The sequence below is a fragment of the Pomacea canaliculata genome, linkage group LG8 (assembly GCF_003073045.1).
Source record: "Pomacea canaliculata isolate SZHN2017 linkage group LG8, ASM307304v1, whole genome shotgun sequence".
NCBI classification, from domain to species: Eukaryota; Metazoa; Mollusca; class Gastropoda; order Architaenioglossa; family Ampullariidae; genus Pomacea; species Pomacea canaliculata.
Genome location: NC_037597.1, coordinates 20971774 through 20977783, shown reverse-complemented (window position 1 = coordinate 20977783; position 6010 = coordinate 20971774). Strand labels below are relative to the sequence as shown.

The following is a 6010-nucleotide window of genomic DNA, read 5'->3' as shown; positions in this document are numbered from 1 at the left end:
ATTTGTAGTTCGAATCATTGAGAAAATGAAAATCTCAACTTTTTAATTTAAATAATTCTTTGCTATTTACTGATCTTTAAGGCTATTGCTTCACCGTAAATTAAGACGATAGGCTTAATAAGAGTGGAAAAAAACCGCAAAATGTTATGCACGCTTGTAATTTAATGTGTTTTCTAAGTACCCACATCGTTAACTAAATGAATCGCTAAATAAATAATTGTCAACTTACTGGACACCACTTGCAGAGCTGGTCGGTTGCCGTCTGATTTTGAGCGGGCTGTGATGTTCTCGATGACGAAAGTAATCAGTTACACAAAAGCGCGCATCTTTCAGAAATACTTTTATTTGCCTTTGGTGTCTTTCGGTAACCATGTGCTGTTTCAGAACACTTTCGCCCATTGATGAAAGATTCAGAGATATTTTGCAGGCAGCACATCGTGCCAAATGTTTATTGCTCGAGTCTTTATTAACCAATCTTTATACTTGTCTTCCTTTAGCCACTTCTCCTGAAAAGAGCACTTCCCTCGGCATCTTTCAAATTGTTAAGCCAGACAAAAGGAAATGTGGTCGACACGACGAGTGAACTCGCGAAAGGCCGAAACGGACGTTCCCGCGCGAGCGAGACTGGGTAGTCGTGTGATTAAATAGCAATGCGGCGAAAATCGTCTATTTTGCGCAAAGTCTACTCCGGAAATAAATTTGTTGTAATATTTTATCGATTAAAAGGATTAAAGGGTCACAGAGAAAATGTAAGGACCTGTGTGAGAATTTGAAAGGACCGCATGGCAAATAAAAGGACTTAAAAGGCCTTTTGGCGAAAATTCAATATAAAAGGACTTAAAAGGACCTTGCAAGGACCTGGGAACCCTGTGGAACCAGACAGAGCAGGGGATTCTTCCCGAAACTGGCCTAGCAAGCCGACAGTGGACCTGTCACTGCTCAAAGAAGCAAAAGAAGGAAATGTATGGCCCAAGGAGGAAGAAGGTTTGGAAAGGGACACAGACAACAGAAATAAATACAAAAGAAGATTAGTACATGGAATGTCTACAGACTCAGCAGAGACAAAGAACCAGATACAGCAGAGGTGTGGTGGTCATGCAGCGTATCTCATGGTTCTCTCAATATAGATGTTGAACAGCATTGGGGACAAAGGGAACCTTGGTGGACTCCCATTGTTATAGGAAAGTGCTCTCATACTTTACATTAAACAGCACAGAGTTCCAGACCTGCACTAGACTGATGGTCAGAGTATTGCTCTGACCTTTACAATGTCCAGCTGGCAACAGATCCAAACACTCTTCAAGGTGACTATGGAAAACGAACCTGAAGACCCTGCAGGTCTTACAGGAGGGGTCAAACACACCATCCACGTCTAAAAGGTGGTAAATCTTCAGAGGTGAATAATATCCCAGTGGAGTTGCTCAAATGTGAAGAGGAAGAGACAGTGAAGCATTCACTGACCTGTGTTGCAAATTAGGGAAATTTTATATTTAAGAAAATTAATATCCTGCTTTACAAGACACAGAGAGCTGCTTTTTAGAGCTTGGAAATGAGCCATGTCACTCCTTGTCCTTCCTTTCCTGCATTGGCTACCCATCTGTTCTTGCATTCAGTACATGTTGTCTGTTTAATTTTTGCACAGGCACTTGACCCAACTATTTCTCTGAACTTCTCTTCCATTACATCCCAGCCAGATGACTTTGCTCTTCATCTGATGACCAAACCCTGACTATCCCTTCATCAGAACAACATATGGTCACCAGAGTTTTAGTTACTATGTTGCAAACAGTGAACTCTCTTCCCTTCCGTATTTTGCCACCTATCCACCATCAAATCATTTAAATGTGCACTAAAAACACTTCTTTTCTAGGAGATTCTAACCCTTTCACTTTTTTCGTCTACTGAATATTGTCAATAGTTGTGATCAAAGTCTCTTGACTAGTCGCTTGCTCATCTTCCTCGCAGATTTATGATCCCTCTCCATCCTTACTGTCTGTTCCCCAATTCCTCTTTGCATCTTCTATGTTTGTCATTTATTACTTGTCTACACAGTTGTTTCTCCTTCTGTCCTTCATTTACGTGTCCCAGTCTTCTTATTGTCTCAAGCATCAATCAAGAGCATGTAAACATGATCATGTACTATATAATCACATTTATTATCATCAATAAAGTGTGCTGTCTTGTCACAGGACCATTATTAAATAACTTCAAATGGTACAAAAAATAATGAACCATGTCCAGTGGAAGGATACAAAAGTACCTGACAAATACTTTGGCCCAAGCAGAAGTTAATTTTCACAATCTGTCAGACTGCTAGTTTATTTGCAACAGTAAAATTTTCTGGGTCTGTATCATTGCTTGTACACTCTTTCTGGTCACAAGGAAGTTCAAATCGACATTCCTGATCAGGTTTTGGCTGGTATTATTTTTACTGATGCCGAAGACTCCTTAGAATCCTTAGGCAGTCAGTCTTGCAATCACTGTTGTTTCCATTGATCCTCTGTAATTTTGTGCCCAGTCTGGATGTTAGCTGGGGTAGCTGAAAAACCTGACCATGGCCATCTTTTACCTTTGATGCTTGAGCTGAAAAAAAGTTTATTATCCAGTGATGCATAGTCCTTTTAGACTACATATATTTACAGTTAATAAGGCTGAACTCTTCACTATATTCACATTAACTTGATATATTTTCTCCAAGTAAATAATAACCTGATGAAGTATGAAGAGTTGCATTACCTGAGTCCATGAGCTGATGTTCACAGTCATTACGAGGCTGGTTCCATAAAACTTCTCCTTTTGTTTGTCTTTGGTGGATCAGGAACCTTCCAAAGATATATTCAAATTCAGTCAACTACTATTACAATGATGTAGCAAAATACACCTTTACAACGAAAAAAGTGTTGCTTGTGTAGCTTGAAAAAAGTAGTTGTTTCAGACTGATGTATCTACATCAAGCAAAAAACAAAAAAATACACGTGTGTATACAAATAACACATAAATGTACACACAAGAATGCATAGATCTGCAGCAGTCACGGAGTGGTCGATTCCAGAATAATTCCTTTTTATATAAATATTGCTAGACTGATTGTCTCTAATGTATGCACTTTTATCCTTCAGTTACATGCTTATTATTATCAATTTACACTAAGCTGATATCACCCATGCACTGTCACCTCTAATCACAGTTCGATTTAATGCATGTGCATTCACGCCCCGTGCAAATGCACCTCACCTTATTAATAAGCTAATAATGTTAAGCTAAATTCTATACCTGTAAATAGAATGGCACTTTGTTGTCTGGAAATTTTGCTATGAAGGCTGGATTGCACGATACCTTGGGCTACTGACTGTGATAAGTCAATTCCTGAAGCATGCATTTCAGTCATTAGTTCCACAGGAATCTCACTGCCATCCCTGGCTGCCTCAAGACCTGAAAAATGGGTTTCATCACTGCTTTCTTCATCATCATTGTCTGGTTCTTGTGGCAGCAAGACATATCCCCCATTATCTCCCTCAGCAGCCTCATCATCATCACTTGAAGACACTTCTGCTGGGTAAAAATAAATGATCTGGCATTCCAGCTCATCAGTGTCAGTTTTATTTGGGATCGTTTCTAGATGGGTTGTCAGTTTCATCTGGAATTGGCGACATTCCAAGCTGGATAACAAACTGATATGGCAAACCTGCAAGCAAATAAACAATGCAGATCACCTCTTGTATCACTCTCTCAATGGCATCCTATTCCTAGCAATCACTAAACCTTTTCTTGTCTGATAACATATTGTAAATGCACTAATTGTGACCAAGCAGAAGATATATAAGAAATGAACAAGCAATCTGGAACAAATGCATTATATTATGGCTTGCCATACCATGTCTTACCTGCAGGAAAAGGGTGAGCTAAAGAATTAGTCGGATTGGGTAATTAAAGATAGCTACATCTAATTTCAGTAACTCCTCCCTTCTTTCTTCTGGTATCAGCATGGCATCGTGTGCCTAGAGTAGTGCACCGATATGTACCATCAATTTGCTCTTTCGGTAAATATTAGATAATCTTATCTTTTTCGTATTTACAGTGTTATTAAACTTATAATTAAATGTAACACTCGAAACTTTCGCTCCTCACCAGACTCCCGCATTCTATTACCCCCTCCCACAAAGACAGTCACATACGGACAACGGACATTCTTCCTCTGTGCTGCTAAGCAGTGGAACTCTCTTCCACATCACATTCGCCACTCGATCGGACTCGAAGTCAACATTCAAATCTTTTCTGAAAACATACCTGCTGACTAAAAAGTATCCCTGAATTACTATCGTTAACTCCTTTTGCAATATTGTCTGTCATATTAACCATCATGTAATGCACCATCTTACACTGTTTATGGTACCTATATCCCTTCATACCTTTATTGCTTTACGTGTTGCGCTCTTGTACTTCCTCTGTTACGAGTACACGTTATAATTATGTTATAAAAACTACGAACTGCTTCATAAAAACGTTATACAATCGCCTCACCTGGTAGCGAAGTTTTTAAACGATGCTTGATAAGCACACGTGTGTGCTAATAAAAGGAAGAAATGGAATAATGAAGTTAAACACTTAAAGATGCTTCTGAACCAACCCACTCGGTTGAAGTGTTATTATCTCGATTCTGTCAACAGCAGCATTTGGTTAGCGGCCTTCATTTGGTGGCGTAGTAATAACCTAAATCTAACAAGCAACATCTGTACCTTTGAATAGGGTGAACCGATCAGAAAAAAAACAATGCAATGTTTAAAAGATATACTTTCAGCTAGCTACACACATTATATAATTTTCTGTTTATAATTGCGCCTGGTGGTGAATTGGTGAAAAGATTGTCTGTGCTTCTCAGTTGTCAAGATCGTCAAAGAATTCGAAACCTTAAAATAATATGATCTATCGTCATTTAAAAAAAATTTTTGGTAAGTTGAATTCTTTTGCATAAATATTGCTCTAAGACCTATAAGCTAAAAAAACAAAACAAAACAAAATAAACAAAAATACAATTTTCTCCCAGAAAAGCAACAAAATTACTTTAAAACGCACATGAGTAGGCATGCATTTTCAGTCATCACTTAGATGCAGCAACAATTAATATTGTGGACCAATGATATATTCTCAGCCGACTGAAGTATCACAGTAGTAATAGAACTGGCTTCTGATTGCCTAGGCCTCATGCCTTTTTTAAAATTAACATCTCAAGTCTTATCATTCGTCTTATGCATTTCGGTGGATATTGTACAGATTTTATCAAAGCCTGAAGTTCATTGTTGTCAAAGCTTATTCTTTATTATTGTATTTGATCATCACATGGTGTGTTGTGAATTAAACGCTAACATTTCAAGAACAAGAAAGGTTTAAAATTTGTTGATTTTTTTTGTTTTGTTTTGGTGTATGATGTTACCTCTATTGTCTAAATAATGGATAAAATGTAAACTATCGTCTTTATGTTTATTTTCATAACACAAGCAGCACCATAACAGAACTAAAACATTAAATAATGCATTAATGGTGATGCATAGAAAGATACTGCCTAGACTGTTGATAAAGAACAATGGCATAGAAGGTGAGATGTCGTATATTTTATTCAGACTATGATCCAAAGAGAAGCAAATGTTAGCCACAAAACCTGTTTTAAGCATTCCAGCAGTCCATAGTTGTAAGGTAAATTACTAATCTTGTTGCTTGCATGAACATTTACATCTGTGTTTCAGAAACATTAGTCCTTTTGTGAAATGTTTGAGAGATTGCTCTTAATTATCCCATCACTCATTACTGTTTTGATGAAAGCAAAGTTATTTTCCTTTGTATGCTAATGACTACCTTGATATCACCATTGTCATCAAAACATGCTTTAAAGAATTAATCATCACAAAAAAACCAAACAAACTTTAAACTGCTTGCTTTCTTTCTGTATCCCCTCTTATCTCATGTCCCTTACTCTTAAGTTTTTACTCTTTCTACTTTTATACCTTGTGGTCTT

The 6010-nt window shown here is 37.6% G+C and overlaps 1 long non-coding RNA gene across 1 annotated transcript; it reads right to left on the bottom strand.

Annotated features, from left to right (window-relative positions):
* Window positions 1-2532: 2532 nt before the first annotated feature.
* LOC112570521 lies at window positions 2533-4675 on the bottom strand. The gene is made up of 4 exons (XR_003100638.1): window positions 4522-4675; window positions 3274-3685; window positions 2737-2822; window positions 2533-2583 (listed from the first exon to the last, which is right to left on the bottom strand). It is a non-coding gene; the product is annotated as an uncharacterized LOC112570521 (long non-coding RNA).
* Between the last annotated feature and the right edge of the window lie 1335 nt (window positions 4676-6010).